General features: G+C 42.9%; 1 protein-coding gene across 3 annotated transcripts in view; it reads left to right on the forward strand.

Annotated features, from left to right (window-relative positions):
• LRRC8D (leucine rich repeat containing 8 VRAC subunit D) overlaps nucleotides 1-24,592 on the forward strand; it is a 121,212-nt gene that overhangs the window by 15,115 nt on the left and 81,505 nt on the right. The window contains exons 1-2 of one of the 3 annotated variants that reach the window (XM_053214393.1): nucleotides 7,621-7,758; nucleotides 10,943-10,992. The exons of 1 other annotated variant lie outside the window; for it this stretch is intronic. The gene's annotated coding sequence lies outside the window, so the exon portion shown is untranslated. Of the gene's footprint in view, nucleotides 1-7,618; nucleotides 7,759-10,942; nucleotides 10,993-24,592 lie in introns of those variants that run through there. One more of the 3 variants, XM_053214392.1, reaches the window with a different exon arrangement.

Below are 24,592 nucleotides of genomic sequence, written 5' to 3' on the forward strand. Positions count from 1 at the left end.
CCGAAATGCTGCTCACTTGTCCATTTCCTGGGACCCAGCCTGAACCGAAGCCTTTTTTTCCAAATGTTGCAGATCTCCCTTACTCCCCTTTCTTGAGTTCTAAATCAACTATTGACGTTTAAAGTTTAGTTTCTGCTGGGAACGCAAACAGTTCTACCAAGGGAGAAGCGATTTCTCAAGATTAAAGAAATTTGAAATTATAATTTATGCTTAAAAAAATAATGTTAGTCCAAGTTTTAGCTCTCCTCTCTCTTCCTTCTCTACTGTTCTTTATCCTGCCGGGTGTCTGCAAACCATTCTCATGACCTCCTGCCTGTGTGGCATATTTGTAGTGGGGCCAGATTATACATACACCACTGACTGACTTTTTCATCCGACCTCCAAATTCAGCTTTCGAGCCCCGTCATTTCTTTGAATTTTGCTAACAAAGTCTTCTTGTTGAAAGGAATATTATTTTTCATGGAACTGTATTGATGGTGTGTGGAATAATAGGAGCATGCTTTTTAAAGTTCAGACCTAAGGCCCCCAAATCCTAAACCTCTCCAATTTGCTGTTGCTTACTTTATACTTAGCTCAGTGTTGGCATTTCAGGTCTAGAGGTGGTTAGCACCCATCGGACATCCCAGCCCCTCCCTGAAAATTAAAAGGAGCACAAAAATGAAACTGAATTCCTTGTTTTTCGTCACCCCTTGGTTAATTTAACGGACTCCATTGGCTCGCCCTCATTTGCCCTTTTTACACCTCCCAAATTAATGTTACGTGCGCATTTGATTATAACGGTGTGAGTAATTTCTGAGTTGCTTTTGAAAACTGTTCCTTACGGTTCTTTTCTTCACCATACCAGTAGATCCGGCCAGTGTTTTTCTTTCTAGCTGCTTAACTCCTGGGTGGTTCTTGTTGCCACATAAGTTTCAGTTGATTTAGTGATCCTGATTTCATGGCACACTGTATCAAATGCTTCAGAAAGATCAAAGTACACGGGAATCCTTGGATTCCCTTCCGTTGCTAACTCACTTGTGCTGTAGCCAGGCAGTCCTGGAGCCTTGCAGTCCAGGATTCTGCTCAAGGAGAGGAAGCAGCTCTTCTCTCTGGCTTTTCCATTCTGCAGATATCCTTTCCTTTCCTGTATTCATTTATTTAGCAACATGTAGTGGGCTGTGTATCTCTGAGCCCCTTCAACCACTTTTTGATGCAAAAAGGAAAAACTCTGAGCCTTTCATGTGCCATACCCATGGGACTATTCTCCCCATGAACTTTCATGCTGGAAACAAGTCCCATCTAATTGTACCTTATTGGTAGTAAAATGTGTTGGTTGAAAGTAGACTCTGTGGCCAGCCACGCTGCCCGAGTTCTGCTATTTGCTAACGGTGTTACTTCGGACAAATTGTTATCTTTTTGTCTGTTTCCTGATCTGTAATACAGAGGTAGTGGTAATTCCTACCTCATAGGGTTGTTATCAGGAATAACTGAGTCAGTGTATGTAAAGTGGCTAAAATTTGTTTAGTTAGGTTTAGTTTAAACATTGGTGAATAATCTTTCAGAAGTTTATAATAACGTTTCTGGGTTTTCTAGGTATTTTGTTACTCTTTTGTGCTGTTTGCCTTAGCCATCCCATTACAAGTAAAGGAAAGAAAATTAAATCAAACTATTCGATTTTGCCACCTTAGGGTTATTCATAAATTGCTTTTTTTCCTTTAAGATTCCATTATAATAGGGGCACCTGGGTGGCTCAGTTAAGCTTCTGACTTCAGCTCAGGTCATGAGCCACATCAGGTTCAATGCTGACAGCTCAGAGCCTGGAGCCTGCTTCAGATTCTGTGTCTTCCTCTCTCTTTGCCCCTCCCCTGCTGGTGCTCTGTCTCTCTCAAAAATAAACATTAAAAACATTTTTAAAAAAATTTTTATATTTTTATTTTTGAGAGAGAGAGAGACAGAGCCTGAGCAGGGGAGGGGCAGAGAGAGAGACACAGAATCTGAAGCAGACTCCAGGCTCTGAGATGTCAGCACAGAACCCAGTTCAGGGCTCGAACTCATGGACCGTGAGATCATGACCTGAGCTGAAGTCTAAAGCGTAACCGACTGCGCCACCCAGGTGCCCCATTAAAAAGGATTTCTTTATAATAGATAATTGAGAATTGATATATTCACTAGAACAGTGATGTGTGTGAATTATTCCCTCTCAGCTCCTATAATTTGGTACCTTCAGATGTGTACAGATGTTTATGATGTTTATGTATTTTTTAAATCCTTTTTAAGAACACGATTTTGTTGGTAGTGTAAGTTTTATTTGTTTGACTTGTTAGGAGCAATTCTTTTAAGTTGTTGGATTTTTCATATATTATTTTTTAATTTTTTTTTAACGTTTATTTATTTTTTTTGAGACAGAGAGAGACACAGCATGAACAGGGGAGGGGCAGAGAGAGAGGGAGACACAGAATCGGAAGCAGGCTCCAGGCTCTGAGCCATCAGCCCAGAGCCCGACGCGGGGCTCGAACTCGCGGACCGCAAGATCGTGACCTGAGCTGAAGTCGGACGCTCAACCGACTGAGCCACCCAGGCGCCCCCCATATATTATTTTTTAAATGGATGCACAAAGAGAATTAAATTTTTTTAAGACTTTGTTTTTAACTGAGCTCTACACTCAACGTGGGGCTCAGACCTATAACCTCAAGATCAAGAGTCACATGCTGGCCTGGCTGAGCCAGCCAGGCGCCCCTAAATATTTTTTTTAATAAGGAAGCAGAAATACTCACTACAGAAGATGAATAGACAAAACGTGCCTTCCAAAGAAAAATGTCTTATAGGGCAGTGTTTAGTCTACACAATACACATCACAGTCAGCAGTCAGTAAATAACCCACGGCTGTCCACGGCTAACAGTTTGTGCCAGACCATTTTGAATACTCTTAACTTGTGTACAGGTATTTGCATTTAGTCAAACTTACGTCGTTTCTTGCTATTCTTTCATACTTACGCTCTTTAAGTGACTGCCCATCAGCCAGGATGGCCTACTTTATTATGTATTTCCATACTAACTGAAGAATGAGAGAGAGACTAGGAAAAAATGTATTGAAATTTTGATTATCACAGTTTGACCTGTAGATCTGTCTTCTTTATTATTTCATGAAGTAATATTCAGCCACAGCCCAAGAGCATATGTAACCTAATTTGTATGGACTTGCATTGCCAGGGTTTAAAATGAGTTGGCCTGTTGCAAAATACACATTTACAATTTACACTTTACAAAAATTTGGCAAGGTGATGAAGCCACATGATGCAGCTAAGAGAACATTACAAGTTGGGTTTGAAAAGTAAGTAAGAGTCCTCTGAGTAAAAGTTGTGTAGCACAGAACTATAACTCCACAGCCAAAAAGGCACCCACTCGTTTCTCTTTAATTAAAAGGAGGAAGTTCAGACCCAGGGTGAGTTTTAGCTCCATTACCTGCTGCTTTGAGAAAATGACTTAACATCTGTGAGCCCCACTGCTTCTTCTCACATAGGGTTAGCGACCCTTCCCTGTAAAGGCAGTTATGCAAATTCAGTAAGGCAGGGCATGTGAGGGCCCCCAGGTCAAGTTCCTAATTCTGGGCAGCCTGGGTGAGTTCCTATGTGTGATTGGAAGCCTGTGACCCTGGGGCACTGGGCTGAGAGGTCTACCAGCCCAGGTCTATAGTCACCCTGGCCCTGTGTTTCTCCTCTGTGGCTGACTTTTCGAAGTCCTGCCATGGGGTGCTCCAAGCAGTGCTTTCCTTCTCAGCTCCTTCAAAGCCAGGAAACCCCTGTGCCCAGAAGGGACCCTAAACCATCGTGCAGGCAGAATTTTTTAAAATGGTGTGTACCCCTTTACTACATTTCTGCCGTGGGAAATGACACTCTAGCTCCTGGAAAATGGCTCATACCCCTCTGTGGGTAGATGCCAGTCTAGGCAGCCAGTTGGCTCCGAGGACGTCTTCCTTGAAAGCCATGGCCCAGGTTCTGCAAAGGCTGGGAGGTGAGTGTGAGTGCCAGAGACCTCCTTCACCGAAAAGCCTGTTCCGGGTGCCATCCTGGAAGTGCAGACAGACAAGGACGCTGACTGAAGGCTGCGAGTACAGAGAGAGACCGTCTCTTAGGTGACCAGACAGCTTGTCAGTTTTCTTTTTCTTGTTTGCAAAATCCAGCCGTAATAATGACCAAGAGTCCTCGTACAAAGAAATCTGTGGCAAACATTTTTAACCACCAAAGTAAGGTCTTTGTCTTTCTTTTTTATGATGAAGGAAGATAAGCAGCATCATTTGAGACATGAGTTTATCATCTCCTCCTCCACACCTCTTAGTCCTCAGAGAAGCTGTCTCTTGTCATTTACTTTGGAGCTTCCAAAATGGCTTTCACAATGTTGCCATCTTCATCCATGGACTGTCATACCTAGGGAGTGGAGACTCTCAAAATGAACTTCCAATATCCTTCCAAAATCAATTTTATCTCTTGTGGCATGATTTGTACCTACCGGGGAGCATATTTTTTCTCTTCCTAGGAGGTTGTGATATACATAATGTATGTGTGTGTGTGTGTGTGTGTATTTATTTCTCAACAGGTATAAGGTAGAAACACTTCTCCATGAAACACAGAAACACAGAAGGTGCAGGAGAATAGCTGAACAATGGGAAAGTATGATATGGTTCTTAGACCTTGTGGCTCTTAGGAAGCATGTGTGGGACTGATGCAGTCATAGGAGTGTTGTATGTATTATCCAAACTGTAAACTTTGGGATCCATGCAAGTTAATTTAAGCATGTTTCCTTTGGATTTTCTTAGGAATTCACTTTTTCTTCAGAGGTTTTCCTTCTAGGCTCTTGGAGTCCTAATGAGTAACAAATGAAGGCAGGGTTACCAAAATGTATTGTATTGTATTGTATTGTATTGTATTGTATTGTATTGTATTGTATTGTATTGTATTGTATCTATTTTATTTTAATGTTTATTTTTGAGAGAGAATACACACACATGAGTGGGAGAGGGACAGAGAAGAGACAGAAGATTTGAAGCAGGCTCTGCACTGACAGCAGAGACACCCTCATGGGGCTCGAAATCATGAACCCTGAGATCATGACCTCGGTCAAAGTTGTGCTTACCTGACTGAGCCACCCAGGAGCCCCCAAAAATGTATTTTAAAATAGAATTGTGTCCTCAAAAACATGGTAACATTGACAGTTTTTTTTTAAATGAGAGAGAAGTGAGAACAGTTCTGAGCTACGTGCCTTCCTTTCTGTTGCCTTCCCGCTGTGTACTTTATGGAGGGGGGGGATATGGTAGTGCTTTGGGAAAAAGGATGAAAGACATGAAGAGATCTGAAAAGAGATGAAGAATTGACAAGTCTAGGGAGGCAAAGGACTGGGAGAAGGAAAAGGTGGCAGCCAGGGCCCAGCGGGACCCTAAAAGGATGCTGAGACCCCTCAGAAGTTTGTAGTGACAAGCCCTCATTAGACTGGGCATGCCTGAAGGATGGGGATGTATCTCTGCCCCCACCCGGCCCCCGCTGCCCCTCTTGAACTGCTCTTGCCGTGCACCTGCGCACGCTCCTACTGCCGAGTGTGCTCCTTAGGGAGGGGGCAGGCAAGGGCAGGTGAGATGCAGTTCATCTGGAGACAGGATAAACTTTCTCCTTCACTCTCTGCAGGTGCCTGGGGTCTTGCCATTGCCAAGATTCTTAATCGCCTTTCTATATGTGCTCTATTTCTTGGCTTGTCAGGAGGGCAATAGCATACTATTACAGGTGAGTGTGAGCTAAGCGCTGAAGCAGAGAGGAATAGAAAAGGAGAGAATTTCAACAGTTTCACTCAAAGCTGAGGTCATGTGTATGTTGTTTTATTTTCCCTCTTAAAAAATCCCAGTTAGAGAAAAAGAATTCAGGGAACAAATATTAGTCAGCTGATTAGGTTCTGAACTTGCACAGACTTTGTACCTTGGCATAAGAGTGGCTGTCCTAGAACCTTTTGAACTTTTGCCATTGAGTAATTCTGAAAAGGCTGAAAGAGCCAGTCGTAGGCACTGGGGAAGAGCACCGTGTCCTCTGCTTGGGTAATAAAGGTACATATTATTGAGGTGGGTAAGGACCCTAGGTAGTCGAACAGGGTTATAGCATGTAAATTGCAGAATCATTTAGAGATGAAGAAATGGATCACAGATGGTCACTGGGCTTGATTTGTCTCCCAGGATTCACTATTGTTTTGAGAATTAGCAGAGTGTAGAGGAAATGGCCCAGATTTTATACGTAGGAAAGACCTGTTATTCAGCCCTCCATTTGACCACTTTCTAGCTGAGACATCAGGACAGTTACTTAACTTCTCTGACCCTATTTCCTCAGTTGGGAATAGGAGAATAGGACATTCATAGATCTGTTGGGAAATGTTGAAACTAAGAGCTGATTAAAATGAGATGCTGTCTAGCCAAGAGTAGGAACTTAATGTCCATCAATTTCTACTTCAGTCAAAATTTGGCTTTTTATATAGAATAATTGTCCTACTCTCCATGTTGAGTTTTGAAACATGAATAAATTTTATTTAAGTCATCAGCTTGTGACAAAAGGAGCTGTTTATCCAAGACAGGCCTGTAAGTACCTTGTAACCCAAGAGATTTGTGTGCAAGGACAGAGAGGGTACAGATGAATCCATCCACATCTGGAAGTCCAGAAACCAGGCACTAAACGCACATACAAACTCCTAGGGCTGGCATGCTCTGCATATAGCAGATTCTTAAACCATCTGTTTATTAATTTTTAAACATTACCCCGAAGTTCACCAAAGTCAGAGGGTAGCACAATCAACCCAAACTCAGAACTTTGGAACTGCTTTCTGATTTCATAAGCACAGAGAAATCCTTAGTTGTTCATTGAAAGAACGCACTATATCACTATCTTCTGTGTGGGATTGGTATCTGTCATTTTAGGGGACTGTGAGCTTGAGGTTGGTGCGCCTAGAGACCGTAGCCCCCCTGGAACGCTCTCCCCGCCCCTCCACCCCAAGTTCGCGGCGGTGTGCACGCTCTCTTGACTCAGCCAGGCGTAAGACAAGTAATTTCCTCCCATCCTCGGGTCTTTCAGTTGCTGAGCTGGAGTGAATATACTGGGATGTGGCTATGCGCTTTACAATTTTGCATAAATCCATCCTCCACTCCCTGGAAAGGCTGGGTCCCGGCTTTACACCTTCCCCTAGGCGATTTTGTTCCACGGGCGGGGGCGGGGAGGAGAGGAAAGGAAAGGAGGAAAACGGAGGCAGACTACACGCGGCACCGCGCTCTGCGCGCTCGGGAGGAAGCGTGCAGTCCATTGACTCGGTACTTGTGGGGAGGGGAGAACCGAGGCAGGGGCTGGAAACGGAAGGGCTGCGAGCGCTCCGGCCGCGAGGCCTCCGGCAGGGGGAGGCCCGGGCCTCGGGGAGCCACCTCGCCAGAAGCCGGTGTAGCGGGTCAGAGGACAGCGCCCGGAGGGACCATGGCGAGGCGGGCGGGGGCGGCGGTAGTTATGCAACCCGCAGCCCCCCTGTGTCCTCCCTCACGCGGGTCTGCGCCCCTCCCTCCACTCTGCCAACACTCGGATCTCTCCCTCTTTCTCTCCCCTGTGTTTTCAAACAGGAAGTGCACGGCTGTCTGTAACGTGCCGGGTCCCAGGATGGAGGAGTGAAGTCTCTGTCGCCGCTGGTGCCAGCCTGCGGAGCGCCCCCCTCCCCCCGGAAGCCAAGTCCCCGGAGAGCGCCCTGAGGGAGCAGGGTGGCCGCCTGGTCCAGGTGCGTGGGGCCGGGTCGGGGAGCCCGCGGGCCGGGCGCTGGGCTGTCACTGGCCGCCGCCCCTGGGTGCCGCCGAGCCTGCTCTCCAGCTCCGCGCCGCAGCCTCACTCGCGTGCGTGCCACGGTAGCCTGGTGGCACCCCCCTGCCCGCCTTCGTCCCCAGGGGTCTCTGCCCAACTGTGGCCTGCTGCCCCGGGCGTGTTGGTCCCCCGCCCCTGGAGGGCGGGAGGGCTTTGGGCTGCCTGACGCCTGCGGGACCTGCCCGGGCTTACTTAGCCTAGGCAGGCGCTTTCCAGGCGGGGCTGCCTTTGCCCGGGAGGCTTCCCCGAGTCCCCAGCTGCCCTCTCCGCCCTCACCGCCGCCTCCTCCCGCCACTGCTGCCCGAAGCGGGGCGCTCTGTTGCTCCGAAGTCTCTGGGAGGCTTGGATGTTAGGAAGGGTAGCTTGTGAGAAGTGGGGACCTAGGGAGAGAGAGTGAGGGTGAGCGAGGTGTAAGGTGGAAAGGGGAGCAAGAGTCTTGGTGCACGGCTTCCGAAAGCCCACCTCCTTAGCGGAGCCTTGCTGTCTGTTGGTGGGTTTGTTTGTTTTGTTTTGTTTCTGTTTTTCTGGGGGTGGGGTGGGGGGGGTGGTTGGGGCCAGGCTTTCAGAACAGAGGGAATTAGTGATGTAGACATGCACTGGAAAGGTAGCGACCAGGAATGAGGGACAGCTACTTCTGAGGTGTTTAGTCTGGTGTCTGGCTGCTTAACTCCAGTTGTGGTTTCTCTCAGCCAGGCTCCCTCGCTCAGACAGAAGGTACTCTTAAAGGTATGAGCCAGACGTCTTTATTCATTATATTCCATTTTCCATCAGAGGAAAATGGAGAATGACTTCTCGCATTCACCAAGTAGTTTATAATTTCACATCTGTGTCTTGCTGCATCTCGGATGTTCCCAGGTGGAGAGCACAAACTGCTCGAGAAGAGGGTGGTTTCATGCGCAGGCTTAGTGCTTCTTCATTTCCCTGGCAGCTCCGGTCTCTGCAGACTAAGTCAAATTGACTTCTCCCCTAATGAAAGCCTGGCCTTGTTTCTCCGCCTATATTTATCTACCTGGTGAAACTCCAGTCTGGTGGAGAGCCACTAACGGAGGTTGGATAGTTGAGAAGAATCAGTTTAATGGCGAGATTGGCCTCAAATGCAATGTTTGAACAGTGTTAAAGCCAGTAGCGTCTTCCTACTCTTAGAGGAAGGGATGTGAGCAGAGGACTAGAGGGGAGGCAAGTCAAGAAGGGTCTCTTTCTACAGCGCTGGAGGGAGTGTGTAGAATCCCACTACCATGTGCACTTATTAACTCCTTCACCTTATGGGGAGGCTAAGCTTCATCAGGGAGCAGCGTTCGCTGTGGATTTAAATTCATGATGTCATATGCTGGCTATGCTATTCTAATTTGTACCTTTTGTAATAAAATATATTCCCCTACATAACTAATTTTGCTTTGAAAGGAAAATCTTTTGTGGTCAGGTAGCCTGGTAAATTTGTACCGCCCTCTCTCTCCCTTTTTTAACGCCTGTCATCAGTGATTTTAATTCTGTGATCCCATTATTCCAATAGTCCCTCAGAACTTTAATCCCTTTTAGAAAGCAGCTGCTTTGAGTGTTGCGATAGTATCAGTAATTGGCATAATTGCGTTAGCAGTAAATAGCCAAGATACACTGTGAGAACTGAGCAATTAATTTCATCTTTTTCTAGATAGATGGACTTGGATGTCTTAAATTTGAATTTCATTGCGATATGTCCGTGTTTAGGCCTCTTCTCTTTGCCAGATACATGACATGATTAAAACAAGTCAGTGAGAGGGACTCTTGAAAGACCTGTACAACCATAGTGTTTTGTCTCTCTTTTTATACCCAAGTATACTCCTGGCTTTCCAGTTCGTTAATTTATTTGAGGAGTATCTTCAGCTTCAGGTGCTCTGCTTCAAGATAAAATAGAACAGCCTTTGTGACTCTCCAAACTCATACCCTGTTTAGAGACAGGATTTGCTCCCACCCTAGGAAAATTTAATAATATTAAGTAATAACCCAGAAATAATGATAATTGATCTTAAGAGCTCTTTATTTTCTGTTGACAAGCACATTTTCTAGATCACATTTATAATTTGTTACTCCCTTTCATAGTCTGGTGAAACAGGTCTTGTTCACTCTGTTTTGTGGAGAGAGGAAACTGAGGCTGCGGAAATGGGACTTGTAAAATGGGACTACGTAAATGGAGATGCCGGGACGTCTTTTGATGAACACGTCCTTGGCACATCTGTAATCTGGAAAGTTGCTGCCCGAGAAAGGGATGTCCATGCTGATTCAGGTGGTCTTTCGCTATTCCCAGCAAGCTGGTAATGACCGACTCCAGACTAGCCTTACCTATGTCTTTGGATCTTTTCCCATAACCTCTACCCAGAGCTGAGGGGTTTTTGTTTTGTTTTGTTTTGTTCCCACATCTGACATTTACACTTCCTCTGTGTTAGTCACTAGATTTAGCTGTGTTTGTATCAATCTGATCTGTTTTCTGCTGCCAGAATTCTAATGGCATATTTTAATTTGCAGATATTTTATGTCAAGTCTTAGTAAACTGTCTCTTTTTGAAGGGTCAGATTGTTTTTTAGAACAGAAAAGCGGTACTTCTGGTTTAACCCTAGAACACTTTATGTCCCAGAAAAGAAATAATAAATTATGAAATGATGTGTTGGACTGTCTCTACAGCCCACTACCATACATAACGTACTACCACCATACATAGCCCTGCAACTCCCCACCCCAGTTCAGGATACCCATAGTAAAGGTCATATCACATGGGTGACTGGCTGGCTCAGTCAGTAGAGCGTGATCTTGGGGTTGTGAGTTTGAGCCTTATGTTGAGCATAGAGATTATAAAAAAGAAAGAAAAGGTCATATTACAGAACAACAATAGCAAATCCATGTTTGCTTTAAATTCTATGTTAAGTAATTTTGTAGTATTCTCCAGATGGAAATAAGTTTATTTCTTCTTATCTTTGTGATGCTTAAAGTTAAGGTTTTCTTTAGCTAATATTTTATGCGGCATTAAGAAGAACATAAAATTGAGAGTACGTTTTTACTGGGAAATGCTGCATGCAATATTTATTTTGTCTTCAACAGAGTATCTGTAGTGATCTATAACTTCTGTTCCTTAGAATTGTACCAAGTATCAGAAGGGGAGAAGGTGGGAGAGGAAAGAGATAAAGTAAGTGGTCTTTCTTTTATAAATGAGGAATGAAATACGTATTTTTTCTTAATAAACAATGTACTGCCATTTCTGTCTGTCTGGGACAGTTCCAATAGCTTGTGAATAGGAATGAAAGCATACTAGCTTTGATGTTAAATGCCAAGGAGAAGTTTATGACCAAGAGAGGGCTAGAGTAGAGATTGATTGTGTTAGCATTTTCATTTTTTCAAAACCCTCTGGTTTTTTCATGTCCATTATATAGTAAAAATTGTCTTCTATTGGAAATTGCAAGCTTTAAAGCAGTGGTTCTCAACCCTTCACGCAAATTGGGAAGCTTTTATTAATACTTAAAGATTTCAAAGATTTTGATTTGCTTAGAGTTTTACTTCTTATTTCTGATGATTGCTAATATTGAGTGACAGAGGTACTATGTATCACTCAGCTGAATATATAGTGTAAATAATGCCTATAACATCTTCTTGTACTTACACAGTAGGAGTGTATATCTATGTGAGACGTGGGTTCAGTGCACTGAAATCTGCCAGCACCTTGAAGTCCATGGGCTGGAAAATCAGGACCAAAGTAAAACAACTGCTCCGGGCTAGGGATGGCGAAATGGTGATTTAAATGTACAGTCTCTTAGCCGTCAGATTATCAAGATACCGATCTCTGTCTTTCTTGTACATTAAATAGATGATGTGTAAAGTCCTGACTTTGAATCTGATTTTGTTTCCAGATTAATTGTTTTTCATGGTCAACTTTGAGGTCTTAGAAGTACTCAGTTATGGATAACTGGAATTCTTGTAAGACCATTTTCCCTGCATTACTTCTGTGAATATCCTTTCCTTACGTTAATATAGTCAGGACTCTGACACCAGTTGCATAATTGCCACTGGCTTAAGTACCACCAGCAGCAGCCTTATTTTCATTTCCCAGAAGCTAAAAGAAGCTTCCTCTCAACCTTAACCTTTACAGTTTTTGATGAGTACGTGGAAAGAGATACTATTTATCCTTATTTCCTGGTGGAAAAAATGGACACATAAGTTCCTACTGAATCGGTCTCTTTGGTTTCCATGCCTGTTTCTGTGGTTTTGGTGTTCTGTTAAAGACAGGATAGGCCGAGCACCAAAACTTATTAAGGTTAGTGCATAATGTCTTTTTTTCTGATTAAACAACAACAAAAAAATCACTTCCTACTTCACACTTCATGTGTGCTAGACCTTTACATGGATTGTCTCTAATCCTCCTGGTGTTGTGCACGGTGGATAATCTCCCTGTTTTATAGGTGAGGAAACTGAGGCAGGCAGAAATTATAGCTTACCCATTCACAGAAACAAGTGAAGCCCTGGACTGGGATCCAGATTTCTGATTCCCCATGCTAAAACTCTCCCTCCTTTATATCTGCTTCTTTCTGTCCTTAACCTCCCTAGTGAAGACAAATGGTCACACTTCGTTTAGTCTTAAGTTTAACTTTGCCCTCTCAGCAGGGGTTAAGTTACAGCCACAGAGCATATAAAGGCATTAGGAAATTAGGGACGTGGAAGAGTTAAGGTTTTTATGAATATTTTTGGCTTTCGCACAGTATGTATTCATTTTTTTCCCTAAAAAGCCTAGATATATTGACTCTGTTGGTGAGAGTGTCTTGAGGCAATATTGGCCACAAGCAGCCCAGCTGGATGTTAGGCTGTAAGCATATTGGTTTTACTGGGAACTCTGCAGTTTGTTGGCAGGTTTGTATCGCCACCAATACTGCATGATGATTTCTTTTTTTATTAACAAATTTCCTGATGTTGGCCAATCTGATAGATGTTTTTTGTACCTCATAGTTTAATTTTGCCTTTTTATGACTACAAGTGAGGTTGAGCATCCCTTCCTTTTGCTTGATTTAATTTCCCTTTTCTGTGAATCAGGTCTCTTGCCCTTTTCTGATAAGTTCTTTGAAAGAATTCTTCTAGCATTCCTGTATATTCTAGAAACGAATCCCTTCTCTGCTTTGGGTATTGTGAACACTTTCTCCTAGTATGTCACTCGCCTGATAACTGTGTAGGGTGACTCATTAGCAACAACAAAAATCTTTAATTTTAATGTAGGTGAACCCATCCGTTTTTAATGTTATTGTGGTCTGTGATTGAGTCATTTCAGGAATCCTTCCCTGTTCTAGGATCATACCATGGTTTAGTCTTCCCTCACTTTATTCAAGTTTTATAGGTTTTCTCTTGAGTTTTTAAACTATATGGAATTTAATATATGAGGTAGAAACTATTTGTGAATGAGAGAGAGCATAAGTGGGGAAGGGGCAGAGGGAGAAGAAGAGAGAGAATCTTTAAAAAAATTTTTTTTTAATGTTTATTTATTTTTGAGAGAGAGACAGAGCATGAGTGGGGGAGGGACAGAGAGAGTGGGAGACACAGAATCTGAAGCAGGCTCCAGGTTCTGAGCTGTTAGCACAGAGCCCGGCGTGGGGCTCAAACTCAGAAACCGTGAGATCATGAGCTCAGCCGAAGCCGGACACTTACCCGACTGAGCCACCCAGGCACCCCAGAAGAGAGAGAATCTTAAGCCCAGCGTAGAGCCAGATTCAGGGCTCAATCTCACGACTCTGGGATCATGACCTGAGCTAAAATCAAGAGTCGGACACTGAACCGACTGAGTCACACCAGCATGCGCATTTTTATTTTTTAAAAACTGGTCATGTTGTGAGTCAATTTGACCAACACTGTTTCCGAAATAATCTACTCTTTCTCTACAGTTGGTGCTGCCTCTAGCATATAAGTGTATATTGATAGAGATCTCTTTCTGAGATCTCTCATTTGTTTAGGTGACTTAATTGTGTGTTCCTGGGTCATTGATACCCTTTTAAAATTATTATGGCTTTCAAATATGTCTTGTTACATGTACATTTATATTACCAAGATTGATATAAATTTAAAAGTTCAAAAATAGCAGCACCTGGGTGGCTCAGGTCATGATCTCATGGTTTGTGGGGTTGAGCCCTGCGTTGGGCTCTGCACTGACATCACAGAGCCTGCTCTCTCCCCCTCTCTCTGTGCCCCTCTGCTCATGTTTGTGCACACGCATGCACGCGCTCTCTCTCTCTCTCAAACATTAAAAAAATAAAGTTCAAAAATACATTATTTTAGGTAGATTTCTTGCTGTTATTTCTGTGTGTGTTAACTCTTAACACCTGCAGACGTCTTCTAGAAATGTGTTTACTTCACTGGGAGCATTATTTAGTAACGTAATTTAACATTCCTTACGTTACATTTCTTTCTCAGTTTTATTTTTTTAGCAACATGGCTCCCTTCCACACTTGGTTATCTATGTAGGGCAGGGGGGTCTCACTTCAAAGGCTTCTCTTTCCTCTTTAGTGCTTTGCATGTACTTATAGATCTGGGATGTGCATTCCTAGTATGGCTTTTGAGTGAACGTTTGTGATGCTGTAATACATGGCTGAAAACTCTTGAAAACCTGTTGATTATAGATGTCTGTTTATTATTGGGAAAACATTGCCAGTTTTGACTTGGTTTTCCCCAAGTTTACTTTGCTCCACACTCTTCTCAGATCACTTGGTCTCATCCCTCTTCCAGGCTCTAATACATGTCACCCTGAATGCTGGATTACTTGATTTGATAAACAAGCATTTGCATACCTGTGCAGAATAGTGTCCTTTTTCCTTAGTTGATGAAATGGCATGAAACCATGTTGTATATAACATGGCTTATATTATTGTAAGTAAATGTGAAATTACTGTGGGAGGCAAATTTTGGTCTCAGAATAGATACTGCATAGCATGGTTGCCTGGACCAAAGATATTCTTCTTGGCCATCGGGTCTAGCATTATATGGGTGATAGGCTATGTTTTATTCTTCTTTTGTTTGGAGTTATTTATAGGTGCTTTGTGGATGTAGGGTTGCAGTCTACTGAAATTTACTAAGCTTGCACAAAGTCCAATAAAGTTATAATATAGAATGTTCTAGAGTCTAAAACCTGCTTAGACAGATAAGACCATGCCCTTGGGCTGTTGGAGTTGTTCTCCCAGTGTGCTTTAAACAGGATTCATTAGGTATTCACCTAAGTTTGATGATAACAACCCCAGCTACTGACCTGATTGAACTTACATACTCAGGAGAGGTCTTCATCTGTGCTGACATTTCCCATTTCTCATTCAGGTTCCTTTATGCTCACCTCACCAGCTGTCAGATCCACCTGTCTTACCAGCCTCCTCTCTTATTCAATTATTCTAATATAACTGACAGCAAAGCTACTTCATCCATTCAGCAGACATTTGCTGAGCTCCAGACTACTAGATCTTAGTTTCCCTTCTCTCTCTTCCTCCTACCTGCTGTGTGCCAGTCATTGTGCTAAGTGTTGAAGATATAGTGTGAATATGACACAGTGCCCGACCTCAGAAGATAGACACATAAATCATTAACTGGAACTTAGAAAGTGAGGCACTTTACCACAGTACGTTGTGATAAATAATAATAGAATCGGGCACAAAGGAGGCAGTGATTTATCCTTTCTTATTTGTGAGGGAAGAATTCATGAAGGAGGTGATTTTGGTGCCGATTATTAGAGGGATAAGATTACTTACCAGGCTGTAGAGAAGGGAAGAAACAAAAGAAATAGTCCAGGTTCGGAGCCCCGATGAGCTCAATGTGCGAGGAACATAGAGTATGAGTGACTGGAGCAGAGAGGTCAGGGTGCAGGGGAAAGGGGGCTGGGGGTACATCTTGGCCTCGATTCTTGATCCAGCCATGTCCAGGGCTACACATGCTATTTCTGGTAGTGGTGTTTTTTCCCGACCAGAGATGAAATAAATGCTTAAATCACGGTCTTAAGGTACATGAAAAGGAAGCAGGGAGAAGTCCAGTGACTATTAAAACAACCCAGATGGAAGTAGTGAGGACCAGAATTACGTTGAGCATGGTGGGAAAGGAAAGGAGAGGATGGGTTTGAAACTCATTTAGGAGAGAGAATTGGTTACTGATTGAATGGAAAGTGGGAGGGGAGGGAAAAGAAAGATGGCCCCTGATGTTTCTGGTTGGGAAAATTCGCTGATGGTGTCATTAGTCAGAATGGAAAGTATGAGAGGAGCAAGTTTGGAGAGAGAGTAGTGACTTCAGTTTGGAGTCAAGTTGGGGTGCCCCTGGGACGTTCAGTTGATCTTGAGAGGCCTTGCCCTAGAGAGAAGTCACAGCCAGAGATGTGCTTTGGGGAGTGACTGGAACTGATGACTGTAGCTGTGAATGTAGCTGAGATCACTGATGGATGGCCCTATGACCAGAGACCAACAGACAAAAGGGGAGAACGAAACAAGATCAGGAAATGGTACAAACAAAACCGATGGGAAGCTTGAGCACTAGGGTTTTTGTCTCGTTTCTGTCTATTATCATATGGTCCTTTGAATAAAACCTCCTGAAATCATTAATGTTATTGGCTTTTATTTACCTTATTTAAAAAATATATTTTATAATGTTTATTCTGGGGAGAGAGAGACAGAGTGCGAGCAGGGGAGGGGCAGAGAGAGAAGGAGACACAGAATCCGAATCAGGCTCCAGGCTCTGAATTGTCAGCACAAAGCCCGATGCGGGGCTCGAACTCACCAACCATGAGATCATGACCTGAGCTGAAGTCACTCAACCGAATGAGCCCCCCGGGTGGCCCCGTTACTGGCTTTTAGAGATAAGTTCTCTGAAGCTCTGGTAAGGAACTGGCTAAAGGACCCGGGTAGTAAATAGGGAAAAGCTCTCACGTCTGTGGGAAGCCCCGGGAAGGCCAGGTAGAGCAAAGACTGAAAGTGGGAGCCTGGATTTGGCCATGAGAAATTCAGTTGGTATTCGGTAGTTGGAAGAGTTCTTAAGTCAAGGGTGAGGAAGGACTGAGGGGGAGGCACCAATTGGAGCGTGTGTGCACACATTTGTCCATGAAGGAATATTTTTCAGGTGTAATTGTGACCAGAGCTTGTATTTTGTTTGAGAATAAGCGGAGAGAGTAACCAAAAGTAGAAGAAGAGAGAATGAGTGGTGGAGTAAGGCTTCAGAAAAGATATGATCTGGAATGTATGCACGATCAAAGGAGGTATCGTGAGAGGGAACAGGGACAGTCATTCCTTTAGGATGGGAGAGGAAGAGAAGATACATCTGACTGGGGGGGGCACCTGGGTGGCTCAGTTAAGTGACTTGACTCTTGATTTCAGCTCAGGTCATGATCTCAGTTCATGAGATCAAGCCCCACGTCGGGAGGGAGGGTTCTGTCAGCATGGAGCCTGCTTGAGATTCTCTCTCTTCCTCTCTCTCTGCTCCTCCCCGACTCATGCACACATTCTCTCTCTCTCAAAAATAAATAAACATAAAAGAAGAAGAAGAAGATACGTGTAACTATAGATGAGTGCTAGTGGAAGAGGAGGAAGCTGAAAAAGTTCGTTCCTGATGGCTTGGGTTTTCTTAGTAAAGTAGGAGCCGATGAATCTGGGAGTGAGGGGGCCTGGGGATGATAGTTGAGACTTGGTAACAATAAACTTGGAGAAAGGAGCTCACGGATTTAGGATGAGTAAGTGTATCAGTTGGTGTTTTGTCAGCTGGCAGGTGCTGATGGTGGGGTTTTCTTCTGGTTCATACAGTAAGATAAATACCATGACTGACCTTTTAAAATAAAACCCAAAAGCCTTGCCTGAAACGTTAGGTTTAGATGGAGATTTAAGGAACCTAAGGATGAGGGGGAAGGAAGGAAAAGGAGCACAGAAGGAGCTAAGAGATTGAACGTTAGGGAGCCCAAGTTGGTGTCTGAGTTCTCCCATCAACAGGCAACGGCCTTGGGGAAGTCCACTAATCTCACTGAGCCTCGCCGTCCTCACCTTTCAGGGGAGAAAATTACAATTCATGTCCCCTCGAGTCTCCCGTAGGTCCCAGAACATCTGCGAGACCTGTTCGTTATTAAGACAAAAATGAGTGGCCAGAAGAGTAAGAGAAGCTAGGTTCCTGTCATTTATCATTCAGGAGTCCCTCTGATATCAGCCCTCGCCAGTGCCTTTGGGGAGTTGACAGCAAGAGGCCAGGCCAGCTGTTGGATAGCATGCCCCGGATCCACTGCCGGCCTGCACCCAGGAGCTCAGCAGGAAAGGAGAGAGGCATGGGGCTGTGAGTGGTGCAGGGCGATGACAGGGTAGGTTTGCTGCGTGTGTGTGCCTTGGCTCCCCCAAGACCTCACAGGGCGCTTTGTAAAGGCAGTAGGAGGTCTTTGCATTCGTCATCTGTGGTATTTCTTTCCCTTGTATGATTGCATTTTATTTTCACTGGGTGTATTTCTCCCTCCTCATCAAAAAGATAGCATTGTGGAAGAGAATTCAACAGTCGAAGAAGGGTGAGCGTTATTTCCAGCATCTTGCCTCAAAAGACTTTTCTCCTTCCCATCTCCTTCACTACACCTTGATTTTTTTGCTAGTAGAGAAACCAGAAATAGTTTGAAGCATTTCATCACTGAAGGCTCAGTTGGGAATGTTCTTCCCCTGGATGAACATTTACTTTTCAAAGCTGTTTAAACTGTCTGATTCCTGTTAAGCACAGGGATGACAGGGTGCCTGGCTGGCTCATTCAGGGGAGTATGTGACTCTCGATCTTGGGGTTGTAAGTTCAAGCCCTACATTGGGTCATAGAGATTACTTAAAAATAATATCTTAAACAAACAAACAGGGATGACATCTTAAAGCCCTAGAGTTCAGCTAACATTAAAAAGTGAATCGAGATCAGGGTGCCTGGATGGCTCAGTTGGTTGAGCATCCAACTTCAGCGTGGGTCATGATCTCATGGTTTGTGAGTTTGAGCCTTACATCCAGCTCTGTGCTGACGGCTCAGAGCCTGGAGCCTGCTTGGTTTCTATGTTTCCCTCTCTCACTGTCCCTCCCCTGCTCGTGCTCTCTCTCTCAAAAATAAATAAACATTAAAAAAATTTTTTAAAGATTAAAAAGAAAAAGTGAATCCAGATCAGGGCGCCTGGGTGGCTCAGTTGGTTTAGCGTCCGAATTCAGCTTGGGTCATGATCTCACGGTTTGTGAGTTCAAGCCCCGTGTCGGGCTCTGTGCTGACAGCTCAGAGCCTGGAGTCTGCTTGGATTCAGTGTCTCCCTCTCTCACTGCCCCTCCCCTGCTCGCGCGCTCTCTCTCTCTCTCAAAAATAAATAAACATTAAAATTTTTTTTAAAAGATTAAAAAAAATGTGATGGGGTGCCTGGGTGGCTCAGTTGGTTAAGCGTCCAACTTCAGTTCAGGTCATGATCTCATGGCTGGTGAGTTCAAGTCCCGCGTCGGACTCTGTGCTGACAGAGCCTGCTTCAGTTTCTGTATTTCCCTCTCTCTCTGCCCCTCCCCAGCTTGCACACTGTCTCTGTCTCTCTCAAAAACAAATAGACATTAAAAAAAAATAAAAATAAATAAAAGAAAAGTGAATCCAGATCAGGTGAGTACCTCCAGAGCTTACTGTAATAATTTAACAAGCCTAAACAGGTAATGGGACACTCTTTTTAAAATTAATTCTCTAATCTTTCTCTATGCTATTACACATTTGAGAGAAACTTGGGCATTTCCTTTTTTCTTCATTAAGCCATTACACAACTTAATGCTTGGAAAATTCTTCACAGGAAGAAACAGGGTGTAACAGTTTGCATGAGACTTTTTTTTTTTTTTTTTTTTTAAATTCACCCTTTTAGCTTAAGTCTGAGAACACTATTCTCCCTCCAGGCAACTGTTCTAGTTTCTTTCTGAAACTCTTAATTTCGCCACATAATTAAATATTCATCTAAGTGAAACATAGTTAAAAAAAATTAAAACCGTCTAAACGTGAAGTTAAAACATAGTCTATAAATGTGTTCTTCCATTTCCTGAGAAACAACAGGAAAGGTTTGCTTTCTCAAAATAAACTAAGTAGCCTGACTGTGAACTTAGAGTAGTGGAGATCAAAGATTCCAGCATCATCACACAATGGGAAAGTTTCAGTTATTTTTTTCCAACCTCAGAAAATCAAATTGAATGCTGCCTTTTTTCCCCTTTTAACATGCGGAACCAGGATATGTATGTGGAATTCAGAAACTTCCATTGGCATATGTGAAATTGTCATCACTGGACCACTTCCTAGGTTAGCAGAGTCCAGTTCCAACGTGTGTTTGGTCAGTGTGGGCCATGCTAGAGATGCAGCAATGAAAATGTCCTTTTTTGGGCATTCAATTCAGGAAGATCAGAGAAAAACCCACTGAGTTTCTGCAAACATATAGCGTCTAAACTTGAACTTAAACATGCTAGATCAGTGAATTATTTCAGAGCTCAGCTAGTAATAAAAGCTTAGCAGCTCACATTGGTCATGAAACTGCATGGAAGAAGGAATCTACAGAATTACTATACACACACATTCTCAAGTAGCAGTAAGAACATTTGTTAATATTTCTCTACTTCCAGAAACAAGGAATGAGAGCTCATCTTTAAGGAAGGGCATCAGTTGTGTTATGGTTGGCAGATTTTTGTTAGATACAAGCAAGATTAGGGAGAAATAAGTGTGTTAAGTATTTATTTACCATTAATTTGTGGGTTCAAATAATATGCAATTCTGTATTCCTCAGATCCTATGAAATAGGTCAATATTTGGTCAGACCTATAAAATAGGTCAATAAATTGAAATATTGGATAATACTTATGTATACTGGGAAAATGACTTAAACATTGAGAACTTTACAGAATTTCTCGATAGACCAGTTTTTTTCTGCATTTGTCTTTCAAGAAAAGATAGAACAGATCTCAAAGCTCCATACAGCTTTGATCTCTTTGTTGCTGTTTTGTTTTTTTTTTTTAATTTTTTTTTTTAACGTTTATTTATTTTTGAGACAGAGAGAGACAGAGCCTGAACAGGGGAGGAGCAGAGAGAGAGAGGGAGACACAGAATCTGAAACAGGCTCCAGGCTCTGAGCTGTCAGCCCAGAGCCTGACGCGGGGCTCGAACTCACGGACCGTGAGATCATGACCTGAGGCAAAGTCGGACACAACCGACCAAGCCACCCAGGTGCCCCTCTTGCTCTGTTTTTAACCTAGGTCTGTGTTGACACTGGGTGTCTTATAGACCGTATATATTTGGGTTTATTTTTTAAAAATAAAATCTGTTAAGTTGTATCTTTTTAAAAAAATTTTTAATGTTCATTTATTTTTGAGAAAGACAGAGACAAAGTGCGAGTGGGGGAGGGCAGAGAGAGAGGGAGACACAGAATCCGAAGCGGGCTCCAGGCTCCGAGCTGTCAGCACGGACCAACACAGGGTTCTGACTAATGAACCGCGAGATCATGACCTGAGCCGAAGTCAGACATTTAACCGGCTGAGCCACCCAGGCACCCCAAGTTGTATCATTTAATTGGTGTATTTACATGATTCACATTTAAGGTGATTATTGATCTAGTGGACTTAATGTCTACCATGTTGGTAACTGTTTTCTATTTGTTGCAGTGGCTATTTGTTTCCTTTTTCTCCATTTTCTTCTGTGATTTTTAAGCGAACATTTTATATGATTCTATTTTATCTCCTCTTTAAGCATGTCAATTATACTTTACGAATTTTTTTTTTTTTTTGGTGATCACTGTAGAGTTTACAATTGATTTCACTTTCTAAATTTTTTTTTAAAAGCAAAAACATGTTTGTGTGCATATGCATAGAAAAAAATTGGAAGATTATATATACTAAGACATTAAGAGTAGTTAATCTTTGGGTAGAAGAATTATAGTTAGTATTTACTTTTTTTAAAGTATTTTTTTTTATTTTTTTTTTTCAACGTTTATTTATTTTTGGGACAGAGAGAGACAGAGCATGAACGGGGGAGGGGCAGAGAGAGAGGGAGACACAGAATCGGAAGCAGGCTCCAGGCTCTGAGCCATCAGCCCAGAGCCCGACGCGGGGCTCGAACTCACGGACCGCGAGATCGTGACCTGGCTGAAGTCGGACGCTTAACCGACTGCGCCACCCAGGCGCCCCTTAAAGTATTTTTTGATGTTTACTTATTTACTTATTTATTTGAGAGACACAGAGAGCATGAATGAGGGAGGGGCAGGGAGAGAGAAGGTGAGAGAGAATCCCAAGCAGGCTCGTTGCTCTTAGCACAGAGCCCAACGTGGGGCTCGAACTCACAATCTGTGAGATGATGACCTGAACCAAAATCAGGAGTCAGACACTTAGTCAGCTGAGCCACCCAGATGCCCCTCTTTTTTTTATTTGAGAGAGAGAAAGAGTGTATGCAGGCAGGAGAGAGCGGCAGAGGGACAGAAGGAGAATCTCAAGCAGGCACCACACTCAGTGTGGAGCCTGACTTAGGTCTTGATCTCAGCACCCTGGGATCATGACCCAAGCTGAAATCGAGAGTTGGATGCTCAACTGACTGAGCCAATCAGGTCCCCCTTTATTTTCTTTTCTATAGTTTTCTGTATTATCTGATTCTTTTCATGGCAAGTAGGTATTGCTTTTATAATCAGAAAGAAAAAAGGCTCCTTTCCTTTCGAAGGGAGAGGAGAGGGCAAATGACAGCAAAATAAGCTGAAAATTTCCTATTCTATGCTTTACCCTCTCTTGTCTTCCAGCTTGAGACCACCACACTGCCTCACAGCCCCATCACTGCACTGGTAGGAACAAGGGAAGGGGTCTGCTGCTGCTCCCCTTGCGCTGGGAAGGTTGTCACTCCTGCCCTGAACCTTCTCTGCCTACACAGTGAGAATGACTTAGGGATCAATCCACCATGTGGTTTGATGTAAAAAAAGGTTTTCACTTAATACAGAGTTAAGCATACTTCTCTGTTTCTGCCTAATTAAGTTTTCCTCTGCATGGAATGTCCTTATGCCTCTTAAGTGTCTTTCACAGAATAATGAGCAGTGTAAGAACACTTGAAAAGCAGTTTGAAGTGGAGCTTTCCTTGTAAAACTTGTAATCTTTCTTTGGTTTCCTGGTATGAAACCTGTGTTGGGCAGGGTGGGGAGAGACTGTTAGAGGCAGTACCTCTAGTAGTAGGTGAAGAGCTTGTAACTAATGTGAGGCTATTACTGTCTCTATTTCAGAAAACTCCCCCTCATTGCCGTAGTAGAGAAAATAACCATTGTTTTTTCGATGTTGATTATATCTTCTGAATCTATTTGGATTTGCATGTAAATCAAACCCGCATTAAAACTTAAAAATTGCATGGCTCAGTGTAAACAGATAAAATGTAGATTTGTTTAAAAAATGGTTCTAGGGTGGCTCATTTGGTTAAGCATCCGACTCTTGGTTTTGGCTCAGGTCATGATCTTAGGGTTCATGAGATTGAGCCCTGTGTCGGGTTCTGCACTGACAGTGCAGAGCCTGCTTGGAATTCTCTCTCTGTCCCTCTCTCTCTGCCCCCCCCCCCCAAATAAATAAATAAACTTAAAAATATATATGTATAAAATAAAAAATGGTTTTAGTACCAACTAATCTGCCAGGTGTTTTCAAGAAAGCCATAAATTTTATAAGTACTGTAGTAGTTCATTAGCCTCTAAAATTGGGATCATTATCTCTTGCTGCTTGCCTGCTGCATCCAAGTAAGCAAAAGACGAGCGAGGCTTTTTGTGTCTTCTGAAAGAAGAGAATTTTAAAAAAGCAAACCAGTTTTGTCTGTATTTCCAGGTGAAAATTATAGGTCTCCATTCTAATATAGTCTATTAATAGAGTTGGGAAATTTCACTTAAGGTAAGAAATGAACTAGTTGTCATATTCTGTTTAAAGCTAATAGAATCCAACAAAGACAGTTGGAAAAATTATGAAATAAGTGTAAAAAAGAATTTATTCAGAACACATTGATTATTGCAACTGTGCTGAAATACATACAGATTTCGAAGGAAATACAAAAATATAAATATCGCTGTTGAAGGGATTCTGGGTAGAATTGAATACATTTCCTGTATATTATTTTGATGTTTGGTATTTTATAAGAAGTAGAGAGGTCAGAAGTCAAGTTTCTGATTTGTGATGCTTATTAAGATAAGCTTGAAATGAATTGACATTTGCAGTATAAACCATATTAGTAAACCCTTCAGTTAGGTGTGGGATTAAGGATAAGTAACTTGATTCTTTTTTTAAACTCATTTCTGAGTGAGAGACTTGATACATGGAAATGTTAATGGAGAAACAATGGTGAGAATTCTAGTGTTTGTTTCTATGTTGCCCATTGATTTAAACCTTACCTGTGTTGGCTTTGCTGCCTTTGACCTGAGTTGCCATTGGTTCCTTCAGTTTTTAACTTGTCACTGTCTACACTGTGACATTCTATCTGCCTTTTTTGCTTCTCAGGTACCGCTGTGAAAATTACTTAAGTGAGAAATGGTTTGGGGCTAAGAACTGAATGGAAGAAAGAAATAATCCCCTCATTATTTTAAATATGGGGAAAGAGGATTATCTGCAACCCTGAGCTTTTACCCCCAAAAGAACTGATAGCATAATAGGTTATCTTTGCCTTTCTAAATGTAAACCATAATGCTTTAATAAGTACCCTCAGGGGAGAGTCAGTAGGCACTAATTTTGGTCTGCCTTACCACCCATTTATTTCATGACGATTCCCCTATGTTTCCTGATCACTTGCTCTTTGAAGGAAGT

This window comes from Acinonyx jubatus, chromosome C1, assembly GCF_027475565.1.
Source record: "Acinonyx jubatus isolate Ajub_Pintada_27869175 chromosome C1, VMU_Ajub_asm_v1.0, whole genome shotgun sequence".
NCBI lineage: Eukaryota > Metazoa > Chordata > Mammalia > Carnivora > Felidae > Acinonyx > Acinonyx jubatus.